This window comes from Pinus tabuliformis, chromosome 8 (assembly GCF_031772625.1).
Source record: "Pinus tabuliformis cultivar Carrire ecotype Pingquan chromosome 8, CPIR1, whole genome shotgun sequence".
Taxonomy (NCBI): domain Eukaryota; kingdom Viridiplantae; phylum Streptophyta; class Pinopsida; order Pinales; family Pinaceae; genus Pinus; species Pinus tabuliformis.
The window spans coordinates 1,866,719,787-1,866,743,963 of NC_142294.1; the positions used below are offsets into that span (position 1 = coordinate 1,866,719,787).

The following is a 24,177-nucleotide window of genomic DNA, read 5'->3' on the forward strand; positions in this document are numbered from 1 at the left end:
AATTCTAAAATTTGAATATTTTATAAAAAAAATTATAAATATTATTTTAATATGCCCTTTTTAAAATATAATTGAGAAATTATATATATATATATAAACTAAAACATCCTTCAAAGATTTTTGAAAGCATAAAATGTTAACTTCGTCCCCAACCATCTCATCTTTCAACGTGAGAAACTTAAAAAGAAAAATCCAATGTCACCGCGTAAAGTCGTTTCAAGCCATATCCTACAGAAAACGCTAATATTCCATAAATCTCGCTTGCAGAACCATTACGGAATTACAGCAATAATACTTAATCCCGTTTGAAGAACCACGATAGCATTACAACAATCATACTATTTTAAACAACTGAAACAAACAAAACACGCAATCTAATTGGAGGAAGCTCCTCTTCCTCACAGTTCCAGAGATTACTTTTTAAATATTTAGGCAGAAATTACATCTCAAAAACAAAGCAAGCAACCTAATTGGAAGCATGTAACAGAGCTTTATCCACAACTCCTGCAAATTCACCCCTTTCCAGCTTTCACTTTCCATCTAGGGGAATGATCTGTTTTGTATTTTCCCATTCTTCCGACCATTTCATGAAGCTGCTTCCTTTGAAGAAAACATCTGCAGAAATTTTGAGAGCGTCCTTCATGGTTGTCACACGCTTTTCAAACTCTTCAAGACATTGTAGGCTTTGGTGTTGGCCTTGTTTCAGATTTTCCAGGTCTTTCCAAGCCTCTTCTACATATGCCCAAAAGCACGAGTCCTCAGTAAGGGACGCAGGCTTGCCGCGGCTTCTTTGACCTCTTCTATTGCGAGTTTTTTCTTTCGCTTCCATCCATTCCTGAAGAACTTTATGGCGTTTGGGTCTTCCATCTGAAAGATATTTGCCGTTGCCGTTAGTGTGATGATAATAATATGCAATATCCAGAGGCTCTACAAGTTTTCTGTATGTAGTGCCAGCATTTATCCACTTATTTTGGGATTGGAAATCACTGGGCAACTCGTGATTCTCCCACATTTCAATAATATCATTCCAAAACTCTGCAAGCTTTACCCTACGCAAATTCGCATCGATATCGCTCTTCGTGTCACGGTTCTTGAAGGCATCATAATATCCGATGCCACGGTTCTTCTCACAAAGCTCTTTATACCATTCAATCTCTGCCATAAGACTTTGCTTTTGGCCTAATTCAGTAGCTAGCTTATCAACATTTCTGAGGAAACTGTCTTCAATTTCTCCAGCTTTTCGTAGGGCACCCTGTGCACCATCATTCTGTGCAAAGTTATCATCGCCATTTCAACAACACCAAGAATCAATTAGTATGCCTGGACGAAAAAAGTAAAATTCAAAAGTACAGATAAAGACAGTGCTACAATAGAACCTTATATCAAATATTAAAAGGCCCTGAACTAGGAAAAATAACATGCACAGTGAGGACTGGGAGATCCTTAAATTGAAATCTTGTGACACAGAAAAACCTCAACACCAATAGTATTACCTGAGCTCCGACGCCAATAGCTTCAAGCTGCAATAAAATACCCATCTCGTAAGGGGATTCTGAATTGGAATTCTCTATTGATCGTATCCCTCTTATGGAGTTTTGCAAAACCTCCTCCAAAACAGAATCATACCTTATGTGCTCTGAAAGACAGGCCTGTACAATCTCATCAAAAGAAGTTTGTTGGCTTGGCATAGTAGCATGGGGTCCCAAGATTAGCAAGGGCCCTGCCAATAAGGAAAAATGGTAGTCAAGGGGTTAGCAATTGACTCAATCGGTGCAAGGAGCATCCGAGGAACAATATCATGCTTGGAAACCACGTGACAAAAGTTTCCTCCCCAGTTCTCACGGCCAACTGCTTCAACAAGCCTTTCATCTCCGACCAGAGGGCAACCAAACGTGATACAAAAGGGAGAGCTTTGCCTTAGCCTCTTTCCCAGAACCCATAATGTGGCCAAGGTTGCAACTGCCCCTCCTATGGACTGACCCACAAATATGATGGGCTTGAGTTTCTTTTGTTGGAAGTCCGTGTAAATCTGCAGCTGATTGATCATGTAATACAGGAATACAATGTTACTTTTTTAAAATTTCAAAAATTTGCTCCTAATGAAGTAAACCGTCTACTTAAGAAACTAAGTTCACTTTTTCCTCACAGTTGAACATAGATATATCAATTTACCTTTGCTTGGAAATCTGTTTTCTCGATTATATGGAGAAACAGCATAAGAGCTCCTGGATGAATGAAGGCTGGTTCACCATCATTACCCTTGAGGCATTCAGAGAAGACATTTTGAACAGTCTGTATATTGTCCTCTCCACATTTACTCTGGTTGACAATGAAATCTTCTACTCTTTGAAACGAAGCGAAAGCAACACATACAAAATCTTCATGCTCATTCAGAGTAAAGCCCTCTGAATTGTTTGCATGAGGAGACTCTTCCCAAACCTGGGGCAGTAGTCCACATGACACCAGAAAAGTTGCAATCTCCTGACTAACAGTGAACCTGCATCAACATTTCTGTAAATCAGCGCCATATAGGCTCTATATGCAGGAATGGACCCTTCTGAATTTAGATTTGTGTGCATTAAATGGGTAGAAATTGCGAAGCTTTGCAAGCCGAAAAATGTTGACCATGGATAAGTGAGCATGGAATCCTTGTCAACTTATATTTTTGTACACTATATGTGCCAGTTGGACACAGTTGGGTAAACAAGGAGAAATGGAAGAGATGACCAGATCCAACAAAAACACAACATTGATATGAAGAACCAAGATGCGAATGAAAAAAATTAACAAAATATAAACATAAATAAAATGTGATGGTAATGATAATGCACAAATAAAAACTGAAAATGATGTATTATTAAAATAAATAAAAATGTAATTAAAATAAGTGAAAAACTTAGGTGTTGAAGCTGATTGAATATAGATGAAAAAACATACCCAGCCTCCACAGTGACAAATTAATTTCAAGATTGACAGAGGGAAGCCTATGACAAAAACAAGCAGATCGTGCAAAGAGAAGAGAAAACGATTGTGGAAGCCCATGCTTACTGTGGAGTTTGCCATTCTGATTCCATGGTCTGTCTGGTGTTGCTGCTGGATTTGCTTCGCAATAGTGTCAGATCTAACACCTGAAATTTTGTTATAAATGCACAATGGGGTTCTTGCTTTATATAGAAATTGGAAGGAGACCAGTAATATTCTGGAAAAATAGAAAATGGACGGAACTGAGTAATATCGTGGAAATACAGAGGAAAAAGGACTCCAAGATTTTTAATGGTCGGGTGCCGAGTTAAATTATAGTCCAAATATTTTCAGGACGCAGAAATATGCTGGATTTGGAAGGCTCCGAGAAATTTAATGAGTACGGAGTTGCTGGGCAATTGTGAATAGAGTGTCATCTTAGATTATTATAAATTGAAAGACCTGTGCACACGTCGTGAAAGTAGTGAATGGGTGGAACGTGGAGGGAAAAAATTATTCACTAATGGCAACCCAAAAGATGAGGGAATTATAAGGAATTATATTGTAAGTTTTGTGATGGTAATTTGGGAATTATTAGGAATTATATTGTAAGTTTTGTGATGGTAATTTGTTTATTATTATTGATTTCACTCTAAGATGTTGATTCATAATTTTGTCTATTTCATATAGAGAATCAATGATAAAATAATTATGTTTTATTTGAAGATAGCCATTTTGATATAGAGAATAAATGATAAAATAATTATGTTTTATTTGAAGAAAGGCATATTTGATATAGAGAATTAATAATAAAATAATTATATTTTATTTGAAAATAGCGATATGTAGTATTTTTTCTGTATTTAAATACTTTTAACCTACAGAATCAATGACAAAAAAATCGGTCAACCATATATTAATATATTAGGGTTTTTTCATATTAATTTAATTTTATTACATGAAGGAAGGTTTTGTTTAATTCTATAATTATATTATTGTGAATTGTTTTGTTAAATAAAAAGTATATTTATTTTAATTTTAAATTTATTAAGTATTAAATTAAATCAAATTTCAATTTATAAATTTTATATATATATAATTTTTTTTATAATTTATTTTCACTAAAATTATATGCCATAAAAAGACATTTAAAGTTAATTCTCAATAGTTAGATAAAAAATAATAATTACCAAGAGAACTTAAAGGAATCACTTATATACACATTTTAATGTTGTAAAGTTTCTAATAGTATTATATCTATTATGTTTCCAATAATAATATATGTAAGATTAGTGCAGCTATATAAAGTAAAATAGTTGTAAAAATAAAAAAATAAAAACATATATTTTATTATACATATAATATTGTTAAGACCAGCATAAATCCATTTTAAATACATATTGAGAGGGATCTAATTTCTGATTCAATTTTTTTATGAGTCTACACTATTTAAAAGTTTTGTATAGTTATTTATTTATTTATTTTAGACTTTTTAAATTTTTTATTTTGGCCCATATAAGAAAAATTTCAACTTTAGTGACAGACTAACAAAGTTACGCATCATATTGGGCTGTAGAATGGACCTCTTGGCTCAATTAAAACAATCTTTAAAATAAGCTAAATTATAGCTTTATTATTATTATTATTATTATTATTATTATTATTATTATTATAAAAATAATTAAGGTATGAGTTAGACATATATATACATTTAAAAATACAAGTAAAAAATTATTAACTTTTGATATATGACTATTTCTAAAAATATTTAAAGTGAATGTTAAATTAAAATTTTAAAAATCCCATTTCAAAATATGCACATTATTAACATAATTAAAATGGATTTATATTAATTTAATTGAGCAAAACATTCTATATATTAATTAATCAAATTAACATAAAAAAATCTTTAATTTAGATAATTAATTAAAAATAACAATAATTATGTAATTAAATAAAATATTAAACATAAAAAGTAATGAAATTAATACAGAAAAACTCATGTCAAGTGGGTTTAGCTTAGGTGGTAGGGAGGAATCAATATTATCCTCTCCCACCCTCTCAAGTGGGTTTAGCTTAGGTGGTAGGGAGGAATCAATATTATCCTCTCCCACCCTATTTCTAGTCCGAGTGAGATTGCATACTCACATATTAATTGGGCAGTATGCATGCAAAATCATGTTGCCCAGTTTAAATGACACTAATTAATTTTTGAATGATGGATGTGTAGAGTTGGGAAACTTAGACACAACTCAAAATTTCATTTACACTCACGTTCCTCTAGCTTGTAAGAAAACTCTGCACTTTTGATTTGCTCGTACTCTCCAAGTATGACATAATCAAAACTTTTAATTTGATAATTGAGATTATTTCCAACACTCTCACTTAATCACAAATATTGATATTAATTATGTCGAAATAACCTCTTAGATGTACAAAATTTTCTTTTGCTAATGGTTTGGTGAAGATGTCAACATAATCTTGAGATTTGCAATGTTCCAAAACAAAAGCTCCATTATTAAACAACTCCCTGATGAAATGATACCTTGTGTCAATATGTTTACTTCTTTTTGTGAAAAACAAAGTTTTTGGATATTGCAATTGCAAAATTGTTGTCACAATATTTCTTTTGTCATTTCTTCTTGTTCATGCCATAAATATTTCAACATTCATCTCATCCAAATTGTTTGACATGTTTTCCCTATTATTGTGACATATTCAGCTTCAGTTGTGGAAAGAGAAACAATTGGTTGTTTCTTGGAAGCCCATGAAATAACTCTCGAACCCAAATGAAAAATATAGTCTCATCATGTGTTTTTTCTATCATCTACACATCCTACCCAATCACTATCAGTATATCCAACTAGCATAAAATCATTTGTTGTAGTATATAAGATGCCATATCCTTTGGTTCCATTAACATAGCTTAGAATTATTTCAGTTGCTAGCCAATGTGTCTCCTTTGGTGCCTTCATGAATCTTGTGACCAACCTCACTACATACATTAAATCAGGTCTAGTTGCAGTAAAATACATCAAGCTACCAACCATGCTTTTGTATAGTGTTGGATTTACATTATTGTTGCAATCATCTTTGCTCAATTTCAAATCCATGGTTATTGGAGTTGGAATAGGTTTGTTGTTTTCCATTATAAACCTCTCCAAGATGTATGTTGCATATTTTGTTTGAGAAGTAGAAATGGCATCTTCCATTTCCTCACATATATACCTAGAATGATCAAGTGGATATTGGTGGCCACCCACCTATTCCACTTAGACCCCCAGTTGGTTTCATCATTTCCTTGATTATAGCAACATTTTCTATTTTTAGCAGTTTTTCGGGTCCTAGACTTCAAGAGTTGTTTTGACCCCCTAAATAACATTTTTTTGAGTTTCATAGTAGGCCCTTGGCCATAGGAAAGGACATGCGGAAAATCTTATAGTACTCATAGAGATCTTGCCAACGAGGTATCGTACGTGCCAAATGGAGATCATATGACGAAATTACAATCCCAGGAGGTTGGTTTCCCAACTAACCCCAACTGGGTCCACAAACTCTTGGTGTTCCATCTCTTGGGGTTTGGGTTTTGGTTGTTTAGAGTTTTTCCTTGTTGTTCAATAATAAAAAGGCCCTTGAGCCTCATTGTAACATTGTTTAGAGGCATGTAGTGGCAACATATCTCCTTAGAGATAAGCTACCATCTCTCAGGCTAGTTTATTTCCATTTTTTTTGTAATCATCTTTTAGTTCTTTGGTATTAATGAAATCAAGATTTATTTCTACTCCATCTATGCGTTTATGTTTATATATGTATTCTATTGCATTCTTGCATAAGTCTGGATCAATTATATCAGAGTGGTTTGCTCTTTCTCTATTTTTCTGTGCATGTCCCCAATGAGGTTAGGGTATAAGGAGTTAGGGCTCAAATTGGTTAAACCTTCACAAGACCAACCTTGCAAACCCCAACAACTTCCCATGTTAGAAGAAAAGAAAGACGAGGAAGCAAGAGATCGTTTCAAAATATGCTCGAGGAAGCTCTCAAGTGATAGTGAAACGCGATGATGGATAACTTTTCCCAGGTACTTCAATTGCTACCCACAAGCCACACATCTTCATCTAGTAGTCACTCTAGAGGTGCCACTCCCTTTAAGGTTCAAGTAAACTTTGACATTCCCCTATTTGAAGGCCAGATAGATGCAGGCACCATAAATAGATGGTTAAATATGTTGGAGGGATATTTTTCGATTCATAACATTTCCAATTGAGAAAATATTGCTTTTGCACTCCTAAAAGCCACTCCCCATGTCAAGGACTGGTGGGAAGCCTACTGTGAATAGAGAGATGAGAGAGAACCCTCATTATTTTCAACCACACACAATTGGAATTATTTCTAAGATGCCATCAAGGAACAATATTATTGGAATTTCTAAGTCTAACTATTAGAAACCCTTCATGTACTTTTATGATTTATTTCTACCTACATGTTCTGATTAATTAAAAAGTTATTTAACATGTAAATACTGAAAATAAATACAGGTACATGCTCAACACAGTACAGATCATCAACTGAAGGAAATAAAAAAAGCACATAAGTGACACTGTTGTTTTTGGACCAATGTCCCCGGAAAAACCCAATGCGGGAAAACCGGTGTAGCTATCTAAGTGTTTTAATTATTAAGTAGTTTCAGAATACTATCTAGGTTCCAAAACCGGCTCACCCAACGAAAAATAATATCGACAATAGAACCTCTCAGTCGAAGGCAAATATTCCGGCTAAAACCCTGGATAAACAATCCCGCAGCTCTCAGCTCCTAATCTGCTCTACAAAATCTCTAGCATCTTCCTCTAGGGACTGTGTTAGCCCTTTTTGGCCCAGGGTCTTCCCAGCATCACCCAAACTCACCCTTCGTCAGCCTCTGGAGGCACTGTGTCAGCCCTCAGAGCCTCTGCGTCACCCACGCTAGCTCTCTGAGGCACTGCGCAGCTCTTGGCTGCCTCTGTGTGGACCCTGACTGGCTCTGTGTGATCCTCTAGCTGGCTCTACGTCCCTCTCTCCCAACTTCTACGATGATCCTCATGATACTATCTCTACCTTTCTGCTTCTATATTCACTATCCCTCAGCTGCAACTTTGATCACTCCTTCGATTTCCTCAGCAAACCCTGCCCCAGAAAATCAAATTCTTGATCAACTCAATGTATTCTCCAAGTGACCCTCAAGCCTCCTCTTATACTTTTCTCATTGACAATTAAACGGTCGAGCTTAAGTCCCTAATCAATGGCTAAGATTAACTCTGTCTTGATCCATGACTTTTGGACCCTTCTAACACAATTTTATATTAATTCACATTAATATTTTATTTTCCCTAAGTTTAGACTTAGGAAATCCATTAAAAATATTAATTATTTTAATATCTCCCAAACTGTTTAGAATCTTCCCGAACTATTTCTGGGTATTGGAGATCTCATGTTTTTTAGCCTCTCCACCAATTTTTGTGGCTAGAGCAATTCCGATGATACCCCAAATAAACAAATATTTCCTTGTAAGAAGCTATGAGGACAAGTACATACAATGGACAACGTTGCAACAACAAAGAGATAAAGATGTGCATGAGTTGAATAATCTTTTCCATACCTTGAACAAAAAGTTGGGTATCAAATATTCGGAAAAAAAAAAAAAAAAAAAAATTGGTGTTCAAGTACCGCAACTTCTTTCACAAATACATTCAGGAGGAAATGGAGTTCCTTGCAATCTCCTCGCTTGGTGCAACATACTGCTATATCGCCAACATTAAGAAAATTTTTAAGCAAAATAAGCAAGAATTTGGATCTGCGAATCTGAAGCAAGGGAAAGGCTCCCCCATATCACAGAACAAAGGAAAAATCCTAGGCGGTGCGACCCAAGAAAACTCGTCAAGCCCCAAGAAAGGAACAACACTATGAAGACAAAAACAGAAATAGGGAAATGGTGTGAGTTCCGTAAGAGCCCCACTCACAACACAAGTGAGTCTCGATCCAAGCAGTCACTAGTGCTTGAGCTAAAGTATTCTGAATCAGATGCATTTTCTAACTCTGAGTCAAAACCCGACAAGGGGAATGACAAAGGGAAAATATTATTGATGCAGAGCACAATTCCATCATTTCCACCACCAAAATCCAAAAGATGGAGCCTGAAGATCCAGAGGAGGGGGAGTGGCTCTTCCACACACAAATGTGTGTGAAGGGTTCTCCACTGCAGTTCATTATCGACAACGGAAGCCAAAAGAACCTCATATCAGCAAAGGTCGTGAAGCAGTTGGTCCTACTGATCACACCACATGCGCAGCCATATACCATCACGTGTTTTCACTAAGGATGAGATCTTTGCGTTAGCTAGTAGTATCACCTTCCCTACAACATCAATCCCTTCACATATGAGATACTATGTGATGTTGCTCCTCTTGAAGTTTGAGATGTATTATTAGGCCAACCATACTTGTGGAAGTGTCATGTTTTGTTTGAATCTAAACCTCATACTATTATTATTTCTTTGGGAAATAAGTTATACAAGATCCTGAAGGTAGCATCGCTTACTGCCATCTCTTTAACCTATGTGAAGCAGTGCAGTTAGACTGTTTCCCAGACCGGGAAATTTGTCTTCCTTATGATTCGCCCTCAGGGCAAGAAGAAGCCTGTGGCCACATCCACAACCTCCATACAGGGCTCCTCCATAAGGTAGCCTTAGATGGACAAGGTCATGGAGGAATAGAGGGACATCTTCAACTCACCCATAGGGGTACCCTTATGCTATCAGGTCAAGCACTCCATTGATTTGACCCCAAGCATGTCGCTACCCAACGAACCAATCTACCAATGATCTATTATGGAAAATGAAGAAATTAAGGGGCAAATTTAGGAGTTGTTGCAGAAAGGGAACATCAGGCCAAGTTCGTCACCCTATGGGAGCCCAATCGTGTTGTTACAGAAGAAAGATGACACCTAGATACTTTGTATTGACTATTGAGTGATGAATAAGATCATTGTGCAAAAAAGGTAACCAATCCCATGGATTTATGACCTTTTGGACCAACTCAAGGGAACAAAATATTTCAGCAAGAGTGATTTGAAGTTCGATTATCAACAGGTTCCAATAGAACCTTTTGATGTGTGGAAGATTGCCTTCAAATCCAAGGAGGGCCTCTTCAAATGGATGGTCATGCCTTTCAGGTTGATGAATGCCCCCACAAGCTTCACGAGGTTGATGGACGACAGCTTGCAACACTTCACCAACTAATTTATGGTAGTGTATTTGTATGACATCCTGATCTTCATCCAGAGTTGGGAAGAGCACCCACACCATATTCAATAGGTCCTCCAAACCCTATGACAACACAAGTTGTGTGCAAATTTGGGGAAATTCACTTTTGGTATGACCCAAGTTCAATATCTGGGGTACGTCATTGATGAGCGAGGGGTGCATGTGGACCCAGTCAACACACAAGTAATTCAAGATTGGCCATCCCCAACCACTCTAATAGAGCTCCACAACTTTCTAGGTCTTTCCAACTTCTACCACAGGTTCATGTTGGGGTTATCTCATATCACTTGGACTTTGAGTCAAGTCACCAAGGGAGGATCGAAACAAAAGTTCTGTTGGTTTGAATCCCAACATAAGGTGTTTTCCGAGTTGAAGCATCACCTCTGCTCTACACCAGTTCTCACATTACCAAACCTACAACGATCATTTGAGATTGAGATAGATCCCTTCGACTATGCTATTGGTGCAGTTATTACTTAGTAGCGGCATCTAGTGGCGTATCATAATGAGACACTTTTAGACACAGTCCAAAATTATTCCACCTATGACAAAGATATGTATTCCATTATGCAGGCATGCCGACAATTCAACATTACATTATGGGGAAGGAAACAATCATCGACATAGACCACTAACCCCTGCAGTTCACACAAACATAAGGAAAGTTGCCGACTATCTCACCTGACCACAAGTTATGGTGCTCACCATTGTGCTCGACTCTTGTGGACATGAAACTTCAAGGTGGCCTCATCTTTAGAGGAGCGATCTAGAACTCGGCAACACATACCAGAGGCTTCTGGAAGGTAAGAAATTTCCATATTTTCACCTCTAGGGCACACCATTATGCCACCTGGGACACCTCTATGTTCCTTCAAGTGAGCATGCTAAGATGATTTGGGAGGCGCACTATAGTCGAGTCGCTCAACATTTCAGAGTAGAGAAAATAATTGCAATACTGGAGAAGTATGTTTATTGGTTGAACCTTCGATAGGATGTTTGGGAGTACATAAGATCCTACATTGCCTATGTCATTGCCAAACCTACAATCAAGAAGCAAGGCCTATATACTCCTTTTCCTACTCCTAGTCATCCTTGGGAATCAATCTCCATGGATTACATGTCAGGCCTTCCTTCTATTAAGCATGGAATGCCTGTGTTTTCGTGGTCGTTAACATATTCTCTAAGATGGCCATTCTGGTGGCCTGCAAGAAGAGTATAAGTCACTAATAAGATCTTCATTTAACAAGTGTGGGTACTCTTTGGGATACCATAGTCAATTATCTCATATAGGGACAACAGGTTCCTAAATATATTTTGGTCAAGCCTCTGGTCAGTGCTAGATACCAAGCTCACTAAGTCCATGACCTTCCACCACAAAACTGAGGGCCAAATAAAGGTTATCAATAGGATGATCATGGAAATTTTTCACATGTACCACTCAAGGCATCCATACACATGGGATGAAATCCACCCCTATGCCCAACATAGCTATAACAGAACTCTCCATAGCTCGACTGGCCACAACCCCTTTCCAGTGGGGGTGGGATTCCAGCCACTATGCCCCATTGATGTGGCCATACCATTTGTAGCTACTCAGGAAGATTCAACTCATGTCCAATCTGAAGCTGACAAGGCTAACAACTTCATTGAGCGCATTCAACACATCCACTAGCAAGTCCATGACATATTTGAGAGCCAATTCCAAGTACAAGTAGTGTCATGATCAACATCGGGTGCCATACAAGTTTCATGTGGGCGACAATGTTTGGTTACATCTACAGGAGCACCTCATTGGGCCCCACCGCAAGCTTCGCCTCCTCTGGTATGGTTCGTGCACCATCACCAAGGTGGTAGGGGACAATTCCTTCAAGCTTAGCATTCCACTGTTCCTTGGCTTACACCCAGTGTTTAATGTGGACTGATTGCAACCATACTTTCGCCCATTGTTGGACATGTCTGGCATTGTTGATCAGATGACACCAACATAGCTAATCCCAAGTTACATCGAGCAAGCCACAATGGACAAGATCATGGACACATAAATCAAGAGCACTCACCAATAGAGGATATAGCTATATCGATTTGTCAAGGCAGGATAACTCCTTCACCAGGGCAAGTGGTTCACTAAGGACCAAGTTCAACAAAAAATTCCTCACCTCATGGAGGCTCTCCACGCAATGGGGACAATTTCTTCCCAAGGGTGGAGAATTGATCTAGGTGGATATTGGTGGCCACCTAACTATTCTGCCTAAACCTCCAATTAGTTTCATTTTTTTCCTTGATTATAACAACATTTCCTATTTTTAGTAGTTTTTGAGGTCCTCAACTTCCGGAGCTATTTTGACCCCCTAAACGACATTTTTTTGAGGTCTACAGTAGGCCCATATCCAAAGGTGAGGACCTGCAGAAAATCTTGTAGTACTGAGAGAGATGTTTCCAATGAGGTATCGTATGTGCCAAACGAAGATCATATGACCAAGTTACAACCACGAGAAGTTAGCTGCCCAACTAACCCTAACGATGCCCACAAACTCTTCACGTTCCATCTCTTGGGGTTAGGGTTTTGGTTGTTTAGGGTTTTCCCTTATTGTTCAATAATAAAAATTCCCTTGAGCCTGATTGTAACATAGTTCAAAGGCATGTAGCCGCCACATCTCTCCTTATAGAAAAACTACCATCACCCAAGATAGTTTATTTCCATTTTATTTGTAAGCGTCTTTCAGTTTTCTGATATTAATGAAATGAAGATTTACTTATGTTGCATCTCTATGTTTATGTTTATATCTGTATTATTTTGCATTCCTACATAATTCTGGATCATAGAAAGTACCTTAACAACCTCAAATATGTCATTTCAAATTCATCTTTCATGACTTCTTTGAAATCAACAATGAGAAGATCATCACTCCTTGTGAAAATCAGATCATTTATGTTAGGATATTCTGACACATAGGAAATAGCTAAGTATAACTTGGTCTAGTATAGAGTTAGGTAAAGTGTGTTTCTTTGTTATGTAATTTTGTAACTTACAATCCGGTGATCCTGATATGTTCTAGACATGAATATTGGCTTAAAACCTGATTAGTCCATGATCTCTATTTAAAGAGCATGGAGGGTCATTTGTAGGGTGATCGTTCATGAGAGAAGCTTATGTAAATTTATTTCTTTTATTACTAAATTGCCTGAAGTGGCCGCGTTGGCTCAGGCCGTGCACTATTTCCCTCTTTGTGGGTTTTAACCACGTCAAGAATATTGGTGTATTGGTCTATGATTTGCTTGTGAGTAGTGTCCTTTGGTGTTCTGTCTGAGGAAGTTACCCTGTAAATTCCTACATGGTATCAGAGCCAAGTTGAGGGTCGCATCCATTAGTGATCCAAATCCGAAGCCGGTACAACTGCATCCGACTGTCGTGTCCTACATCTACTATTTCTGACTACTTTCGGGCCGAGAGGACCGCTCTATTGTGTTAGGAGCATCTTTTCCAGTGAGTAACCCCTTTCGTTTCACGCGAAAATGTTTCTGGTAGCCCTAGCTACGTCATTTTTTAAATCTAGAGGTATACAGTCTTTATTTGTAGTTTTGGTTATTCAACTCTCTATTTAGTTTGGTTTATTTAGCTCTCTGTTTTTTTTATTACTGGATCTATACCTTTCATTTCTGCATATGTTCTTTGCCCTGCTACTTTGTGCAATTTGGGCAAATCAGAAACAGAAAGGAATGATTTTTCTCATTCGTATGCTCTTTTCCGCGGGGCTTTTTGTGATCTTGGAAAATCAAAAACATTGAGGAAAATATATAGGTTATGGTGAAAGCTAACTTCAAGCCATCATGTTTGGTTTTTTTTTGTATGTTCGTGTTGGGTTGTGTGGCTTTTTGTTTTGTAGGCAAAAAGAGCTTTTACAAGTAAGCACACACCTCAAAGATTTAGCAACTAAAAGAAAATAAGAATCATTCATCTTTTCCAAAAATTACTAACATTTTAAACTAGCTCACTTGGTCCAAAGTTACTTTATGAGAATAGAGGTCTTGAGTTCAAGTCTTTCTTTTTGTTGCGTTACTTTTTCAAAAAGCACATGTAACTTATGTTTTAAAGATACTTTATGTAAAAGTGTTCTCGCCCATTATAAAAAGTGAGTCACTTATAATTCTAAAGTCTCTTTATCTTTTATTTAAGCTACAATTTAGTGGGTAGCTCATAAAGTACCATTGTAAAAGTGACTTTCATTTATTTATAAAAGTGGGTCACATAATTCTTTTTTAAAGTGAGCTAACTAGATTAAGTTTGGAAAGGGGGGGGGGGATTTAAAAACAAAATATAACATTATCATTCATTTCCACACATTCACGCACTTCGTCAGCATCTTCAACAACTTTTCTTAAAAAAACCATAACTTAATGTATAAAGATTTTTTCGAAAGAAGACACATTGAATATTTTGGTCAACGTGTTTCGAACCAACAAGTGTGGTTCATCATCAGGAAGCCATTTTCAGAGCCATTTTTCTTTAATCAGCCTAATTTTTCGAGATCTTTCCATTGGAACACTTAGTTTCAGCATCTACGGTTTTAGTTTCTATTAAAATGGAAAGTCCATGCTAAGTTATTCTTGACAACACCAACTACTTCTAATGGTGGTCTTACATTGTGGATTTACTTAGAAGTAAAGGTCTTTACAGAATAGCCTCAGGCCGAGAAACTAAACCTAAAGATGAAGAAAAGGTAGCCAAATGGGAAAATAGGCAAGATCAAGCACGTGGTTTGATAGGGATGTCTATTTCTCCAGACCTTAGATTCCATATTGCAAAACTTGATACCCCTAATGAAGCAATGAAACAACTCACTAAAGTTTTTGGAATTAAAAATTAAATTAGAGCCCATCAACTCGAAAATGAGTTGCTTACATTGGACCCCAATAATTTTTCTTCCATTGAATATTTTTTGTCCAAGTTTAAGACCCTTAGAATTTTCTTGGAGGGTGTTAAGGTTAGGAAAGAAGATGGTAGCCTTATCTATTCCATTCCTAGTAAGTTGGGACCAGCCTACTCTGTGTTTGTTTCCACTTTCCATTCTACTAGAGAAGCCTTTATTTCTCAAGGGCAAGACTACAAGTCCCCCTCTTTTGATGCCTTTTGTGATTCTTTAATAAGAGAACAAGAAATTTTTTTACATCTTGACCTTCTGTTGATGCCTCGAAAATCGCTGCAACAACATCGGGGATAACCACCCGGTCCGGACCTTAGTACAACTCCTTTTCCGTTTGGAATAGTGGCTCCAACTGGGGATAATGGGACCAGTTTCCCAAAAGTGGATAAACAGGATGAATGGATGATTTATAAACTAAGCTAGCGGTGAGCGAATAACTAAACTATTGACAAGAATACAAAAATTATGAACTATCCCGGGAATCTATTGAGCTTTAAAGTGTAGCGTTTGATGGTCTGTGTCTAAAGACAGGCATATAGATGACTCCATCTAACAGACATAGATATTAATTCATTCAAGATTACTGTGCCTAAATAGTTAAGCAAAGCGATTAAAGTGATATTACCACACTCATCATTTATATTATCGACATATACATGATTAAAAGGAAAGCATATCATAAAACATCCAATAGTGGAAAGAATGTAGAATTGTTGTTAAAGTGCATGCATATAATCAATAATAGCAAGGATAATCAAATAACAATTCACATAACAAGAATGAACTCAGACATAGATAGAAATACCATATGAGCTGCTTTGACACTCCCGATATCAATCGCTACTTGTAATTCTTCCTTCAACGCAGAAACATTCTTAACAAAGACAATAGTGCACAATTGCATAAAAAGCCTCCTTGTTGAATTAAGAACAACTGGTCCAGTTTCATAAAAGAATATTGACTGAAGCACAATAGTGCAAATTTCAGTCTTTAAGTCTGGTACAAAACTTTACGACCCTTTCCAAAACAATGAAAGGGTCTATAAATACTAAATTAATCTAAATATCTACTAAACTAAAATCCTACTAAGTCGGTATCAATAAATCTTGATCCTATTTTCCTCAGCGATCTGGCAATCGGCGGCATGATTCATCAAGTAGGCTGCTTGCCTTTAAATTTTTGCTGACTTATCGCAAGCATTGGCTCTACTTCAGGAGGTTTTTTGATGCGCGAACTGAGCTGGGCGGCATAGGTGGCATCCTGAATATCGGTAATTATATACCCGATCGCATCTGTTAGGCACTTAAGGGCAGCTCTCTGTGTATGCGGCTTTACCAGGAAGAGCCAATATGCTTCCATAGTTAAACTGTTAATCCCAGCGATTAATCTCCCCTTTTCCTCTAAATCAGGATAACATGATTGCTCCAATGTGTTTGTTGTTGTCAACTTTCATGGTGTACATTGGGAAATCATATTTGATAAGTAGAGAGTGTTGTTAACTAGTTCAACTAGATTGCTGGAAGTTGATTTACATCTTGAAGCTGCCCTCTCTGCTTTCATCATCTGAGACTACCATTCTGTGAAAAGCATATCTTTATGTGTTTCTAAGATTCTGGGCAAATTTGCTGCTCTTCCTTGTTCAGAGTCTTTCCAGTCAAGAAATGCAGTTATGATCTCTTCGGCTTGATCCAATTCATTTCTGGCCTTCTCTACCTGTTGATTTATGGATGTCATTAATTCACAGAGTGGCTCTGCCTGAGCGATTTGTTGACACAGAAGCCTAATTTGAGATATTAATGCAGTGTTTATTTGTAATGCTTCTTCTCTGAATTCAGCCACTTGTGGAGCGCCCTTTATTATTTCGAGCTGCGATGACAATTAAGCGATTCGCTCATCCTTTGTTTTCATCATTTGCTCATTTGCTGCCCTTAATTGTGCCAATGCCTCTGATAATTCCTTCTGTTTCTGGATCGCGCTTTGGTCGATCCTTTGCTTTTCTGCCTGCAATTGCTGAGTTAGTTGACTGTTCACTTGCTGTTGAGTCAAAAATTGCTGCTCTGCCTATTGTGCTTTCTGCTTTACCTCACTCAGCTATGCCTGTAGTGAGAAAATCTCCTGATCCTTTGTCTTCAGTAAAAGGCTTACCTCCGATGCCTTATCGATTGTCGGTGCCGAATAGGCTCCCGCATACTGTGACAGTTTTGTCAGGTCATCGGAGGGGTCGAATTCCTCCTTCCAAACCACGCTGCCCGTAACAGTTTGCTTTGGGAAAAGGGAAGGTTGATCAATCCTTCTTCTTTTCCTTTGTCGTTTAACCATCGCTTTATGCCTTGGGCTGTAGAAGACATCCAGGGGAGGAATATCTTCTACCTGCAAAATAATTTGGTCGGAGGGGTCCTTTGGTATTACCTCTATCTCTTTAGAACTGGGTGGGCAGCTGGTTCCGCTTAGAACCTGTGGTGAAGTGATTTCCTGTGTATCAGCTACCTTAGAAGTGTCTGTATCCTTCGAACATTCCAAACCACTGATGATGGAATCAAATTGCTCCCATTCCTTGAGCAACTTAGGGTCAACATGAGTATCTATATTGACATCAATTGTAGTTTGTTTTTCCTTTTCAGTTTGAAGTTCTTTTCGCACTTTTTCCTGCTTATCCTCTTGTTCTTTCTTTTGCCTTTCCTCATGCTCTTTCTTTTGTTGTTCCTTTTTCTCTTTCCTCTGTCTTTCCTCCTGTTCTCTCTGTTGACTTTCTTCCTGTTCTTTTCTCTGTTGCCGACCAGGCTCGCTTGATGATGTTGCTGGGGTTGTTGCTAGTAAATCTAGAGGCAGAGTTTGCAACCTCTGTTCTATAAGTTTATTAAATTCAGTTAACCCTTCATCATTATATTTCGCCTTGGCGAATGCTCTAACCTGGTTTATTGACTCAGCTGAAGAGAACAGGTCGTCAAATAAATCTTCCTTATGGTCAAATCTTGTCAGTTTGGCCTGTTCTAGTGCATTATAGACAACCTTGTTTGGATCAAATGGCCTATTTGGGATAGTCGCCAGAGTTAAGGATTGAATCTTTGTGGCTTCCTTTTTTGCATGTTTGAGATCATGCAGAGTATAGACACCACACCTCAAGGGAAAAGAGGGCCAGCCCCTCTTCTTTTCTTTCTTGAGAGTCTATGTAACACTCTCAACCATAATCTGGTAAACGATTTCCCTTGTCAGCAGTTTATCAGGTATGTATAAAGGGAGGACATGGGGGTTGGCTTGGCTGCCGAAAACTCTTATGTAGGTAAATCTCTCCTCTCCAAACCATCTACATAATGCGGTTAAATCAAATTGGGCTTGATAAGAAATCTTGGGAGCAGGTTTATCGAAAATGGAATAATAAATGGGCAACATAAAGCCATTATAAACTTGGTATAGATGATGCTTGTAAGAGGACTTCCATAATTTCTGATGGTATATGTGGATAGCCGTGGGATCTTGTGGCGTCCACCTCCAGCCGAGCACGGTAAATTCAAAATTGAAACATAATGTATCTAAAATATATGCACTGTAATAGAATGGGGGAATTTTCCTTTCAGAGATGGCAGTCTGATTTCTAAAATCAAGAACAGCTTTGGCTAGTTTATCTGAGAGAATAGTGGCCCAATCCATTATTTGACTGTTCACTGCAGCTACCATTAAAGGAACCATCTCTATGGTGAAATTAGAGGAGTCATGCAATCCCCACAATCTACACATCATTATTCCAACGTAGCAATAAGGAGAAGCCAGGGAATCAACTGAGTACTTACCGGAAGACTCATGTTTGTGCTTTGCCGGATTTTGTCTCCAATCCCGGATGGGTTCGGATTCAACTTCATTTTCATTTGCGAATTTCTCCAGGAACGCCTTATTGTATATCTTCTCTGGCTTAGGCAAATGGTACATTTGCCTCAAGTCCTCAGCTTTGAACGACCGGAAAATTCTTCCGTCTCTGGTGCTGAAGGTTCTGTCCATGATTGGGATTTCTTCAATTGCCTAACGTACTACATCTGTGTATGGGAGAATTTTCTCCCTGGCTGCTATCCTGTGAAGGAAGGAGTCAGCTAAATCCTTAAGAGTGCACTCAGATTTCCGAGTGGAATCAACAGTGGCTTCTACTATTGTCACCGTAGGTTCTTCAATTTCGATTAAGTTGTAGGTATCCTGCCAAGTAGTTCTGCCGAGACTTGAACATGTTGTATCTGAAATTAATCCTTTCTTCTTGTCAGTGAGAACCTGTCCTGTAGCTAGCGTAGTGGAAGCGCCTGTGGTCTTCTTGGATTTCTTCCCCATTTTGCTTGAGCTTTCTCCTTTGGATGAATTCTACACAGAGGCGCAAATATACGTAATACAGAGAAATATCAATGAAAACTTGCAAGTGATGAGAAATATTGACAGATGCGTAATAAGGGATTAGCCCTTTTTTTTTTAAATGGGCGCAGACACAATCCATGGGAGGATTTTAGGACTTACGATCACATTAAATGGCCGTTTAAAACCTGCCAAACTTTAAATGCCCATTATATCGTTAATCGGCCGAATGATTCATTTAAGCGTGCTGTGGGAATTTTGGTGGTTGTGCGCAGGCAAATCATTGTTGGACGGATCAAGCCTTTAATATGAAACAAATCATGGTATCCCTTCATTTAACGGCTTTTTCGAAAACTGTGCTTTATCGCAATCGGTCATCGGGGCAACCTTAAACCTTTTGTATTGACACTATTCAAAACCGCCGATTTACCGATTGCGATATCGCATCGCATCGGGAGAATGATGATTATATATAATATTGACATCCTGCCGCCGATTTGCCGATTGCGATATCGCATCGCATCGGAATACATTACCCGGGCACCTTAACAATGTGGATGAAATACTGCCGATTGCCGATTGCGATATCGCATCGCATCGGGGTATTGGCATCACATAAGATATGTATTATATATCGCCGATCACCGATCGCCGATTGTGCATCGCATTGGGGTATTGGCATGGGGGCGCTTTAAAATGTGCATGAAGTATTGCCGATAGCCGATAGCCGATAGCGATATCGCATCGGCGGAGACCAATGTGCCACTTACTTATGCTCCCTTATGTCATTGCGATATGTGATCTTGCGATCGCTTTATCGCAATGAAAAAGGATTGTTTTATTTGATCACATGGGTTTTTCAAAAGGTTTTTATATAATGTATTCATTTGGTTTTCGGACCATTTTGAAAGATACAATGTTGATACCAATTAAACTCTAAGGGACCCATTTCATATGATAATTTTGGGAATAAAAATGTTATGAAATGGGGGGTTGTTGTGGAGCACAACAATTGGCGATTCGCTGGAAGAAACAGTTATCTCTGAAAAGTATAGAAATACTTAAACTTTTTCAAAAATAGAATTCTAATTAAAGGGGAAAATTCTAATATAACTAGGTATATATGTATTCCAAATAAAATGAAACTATTTTGTTAATTTCCTCTCTTTTTTAAGAAAATAAATACATTCTAAGTTTTAAATAGGCCTTTATTGGTTTATATTGATAAAACAGAAAACCTTTCCAAATAAGCTTTTATAGTAAACTTATCTGTCATAGGTAGAGCCTCTGTTGCCAGCAAACGTTTATAGTTTCGACAGGGATACCTTTTAACCATGCTATTGTCCATTGTCCCATCCAATTAAGAGTGTGATTAACAGAATGAATTCAAAACATGTTTTCATATTTTGTATTCCATTTTCTTTTCTGTTATTAATAAGATAAAAAGCCATTGTCCTGGTTTGGTGGCCAACTATTGACAATGCCATTCACTGGTAGTAATCTAACCAAACAAGCAGGCTCGTGATGAGACCCCTTGTCTTATAATTCTAAGCCATTACCCTGTTATGGTATGCAGTATTGGTAATGTCGGTTAAACTATTTCCCTATGAACATGGTAAGCAGGCTTGTAATAAGACCTCTTATCTTTTCTATCAAATATTTTAGAATTACACTCTGAGTAATCATAAACTTTAGTGAATGGGATGAACAATTTTCTCCTTAAGAGTAAATGGATGACAGGGTAAGAGTTGAAGATGCTGAAATTGGATTAGCTTCTATCTTGATATTGATAACTTTTTGAGACCAATTTGAAAACAGAAAATGATTTACAATACTTATATACTTTGAGAGGAGTTCACAAAACTTGAAGTATGTTTTCAGAATACAATGATACCTAATTTCCTAGAAATTATCCCTTTTGGTTAAGAGTTCTATTATTTAAAAGCAAATATCCATACTACTTCTATGGGACAACTTTTCAAACACAGCAAAAGGTCAATGGAAGTTACCTTACAACTTTATTTCCTAAAAATTCTACAAACTACAAAATCCTATTAAAATAAAAGGAGAAGGGGTTACCTCCTCAATTGAAGAATTTTTTCAAGATCAGGCCATTAACAGGGAGAGAATCTCTCGAACCTGATAAATCTTGCAATATAAAGGTCGAATGGCCTATCTTTTCACAGATCTGAAATGGTCCAAGCCACATCTTCTGGAACTTGGTGTGTTTACCCTTGTCCTCATGGGCTTTGTCCCATTTCAGAACTAAATCACCGACTTGGAATTGTTTTGAACCGGATGAGACTGAATCAAAAGCTGCCTTGATGACTTGCTGATGTTTGGCATGAATAACCCTGGCTTTTTCTCTTTCCTCTTCTAATTTTAGAATTTGGTCATGTCTAAGCTGAATAGAAGAGGAAGGACATTCCTCAATGAATTGAACTAGGGCTAGTGAAGGAAGAACAAGATTTGTGGGCAGCACTGCTTCTTTTCCATACACAAGATTGAACGGAGAAGATCCTATAGAAGCTTTCTGTGTTATCCTATCAGCCCATAATGCAAACATTAAGGATTTGTGCCAGTTTTTATGATTCTGTTCGATAGTTCGCTTAATGATCTTGATCAGATTTTTATTAGTAGACTCTGCTAAACCATTACCCTGGGGATAGTAATTAGCAGAATATTTTAATTTAAATCCTCTTTTAATAGCGAAATCAAACATAGCATTGCCTGAAAAGTAAGATGCATTATCAAAAACAAGAGCATTTGGGACACCAAACCTGGTAATGATGAATTGATCTATGAATTCAATGATTGCTTCAGAATTTGTTGTCTTTAAAGGGATTGCCTCAACCCACTTAGTAAAATAATCGGTAGCGGTAAGGATATACTTATGCTGTTTGGAAGACGGTGGAGTAATTTCCCCAATGATATCCAATCCCCATTGCTCAAATGGTTGTTCAATGTTGACTGGTTGCAGAGGGAAAGCTGGTTTACGTTGTCTTCCACTCGAAGTTTGACAATTGAGGCATTTCCTTACATACTCGTGGGCATCTTTAAACAAAGTGGGCCAATAGTAACCAGCATGAATAATTTTGTGAGCTGTTGTATCAGCTCCAAAATGTCCTCCCGCTGGTCCATCATGTAACTCCTGCAAAACCTTTTGTGCTTCAGTTTTCTCAAGGCATCTCAATAAGATGGAATCATAATTCTGCTTAAAAAGCACATCATCAATAATTGTAAAATTCTTTGCTTTCAACCTAATGGCCCTTTTGTTCTTGTAAGATAGGTTTGGAGGTGCATAACCATTCTTTAAATAAAATATTAAATCTGCATATTGAGATTCAGAATCGGTAACACTTATCTGATTGATTTCTTCAGTTTGACTTGTATCACTTGATTCTGGAATATTGGATGCTCTTGCTAGTAACCTGCAAAAACCTTGGCCCCTAACAATCTTTGTTGGCCTAATTTCTAAGTCATATTCTTGAAGCGCTGTGACCCAATTTTCCCTTTTCTCACCTAGTTCTTTTTGGATTAATAGTTGCCTAACTGCTAGGAAAGGAACTATAACTTTTGTGTGAGTTTTCAAAAGGAAGGGTCTATAATGTTTGACTGCTTTAAATACAACAAAGGCTTGTTTTTCTACTTCGGAGTAATTCAATTCGGCACCCTGAAGATTTGAACTAAAGAATGAAATGGGCACTTCAAGATTGTGATCATTTAGCTGCGTGAGTACTGCAGCATAAGACAAATTGGATGCGATGGTATACAATGTAAAATGATTAGAAAAATTTGGAGTATTTAAGGCTGGGGCATTGATTATTGATTGCTTGATTAGATCAAAAGCTTCTTTTTCTGCTGATCCCCACTTAAAGACTGAATTCTTCTTAATCATTGTTTGAAGTGGCAAAATAATTTGAGAAAAATCTGGAACAAATCTTTTAACAAAATTGATCTGCCCTAAAAATGACTGCATCGATTTTTTATTGTGTGGAAAAGGGATTTTAGAGATTTCTTTGATCCGATCAGGATCAATATAAATGCCATTTTTGGACACAATAAAACCCAAGAGCTTCCCTTGATCAAGAGCAAAGAAAGACTTTTTAGGGTTAAGAGAAATACCATATTTTTTGCAACGTTGAAAAATTTGATTTAGATCATGCAAATGATTATACCTCTCCTTAGAGAATACAGTAATATCGTCTAGATAGACGACTACTGTTCTTAATCAACCCTCTAAAATTTATATCCATAGCTCTTTGGAATGTCGCTCCTACATTTATAAGTCTGAAAGGCATTTTCTGATATGCATATGTTCCCCATTTTGTTCTGAATGTGGTTTTAAGCTGGTCATCAGGATGAACCAGAACTTGGTTATATCCTGAGAAACCATCAAGAAAGGACATCAATTCAGAACCTGCTACTGATTGAAGTATTTGCTCCATAGTAGGTAATGGGAAATTGTCTTTCAAGCTCGCTTTGTTCAAATTTCTGAAATCAATACAAATTCGGATGTCGCCATTTTTCTTTCTGACTGGCACCATATTAGAGACCCAGTTTGAGTGTCGGACAGGAAAAATAATCTTGGCTTTCAAGAGTTTTTTAAGTTTCGATTTTATCTGGCTCTCTAAGTTTGGATGTATTTTTCTTAACCTCTGCTGAATCGGT

The 24,177-nt window shown here is 37.4% G+C and overlaps 1 pseudogene across 1 annotated transcript in view; it reads right to left on the reverse strand.

The window, feature by feature from the left end:
* Positions 1–226: 226 nt before the first annotated feature.
* LOC149243775 (lipase-like PAD4) overlaps positions 227–24,177 on the reverse strand; it is a 176,393-nt pseudogene continuing 152,442 nt past the window's right edge. The window contains exons 4-7 of the transcript XR_016246037.1: positions 3,049–3,128; positions 2,173–2,497; positions 1,494–2,035; positions 227–1,267 (exon numbers count right to left, since the gene is read on the reverse strand). The product of XR_016246037.1 is annotated as a lipase-like PAD4 (transcript). The remainder of the gene's footprint in view (positions 1,268–1,493; positions 2,036–2,172; positions 2,498–3,048; positions 3,129–24,177) is intronic.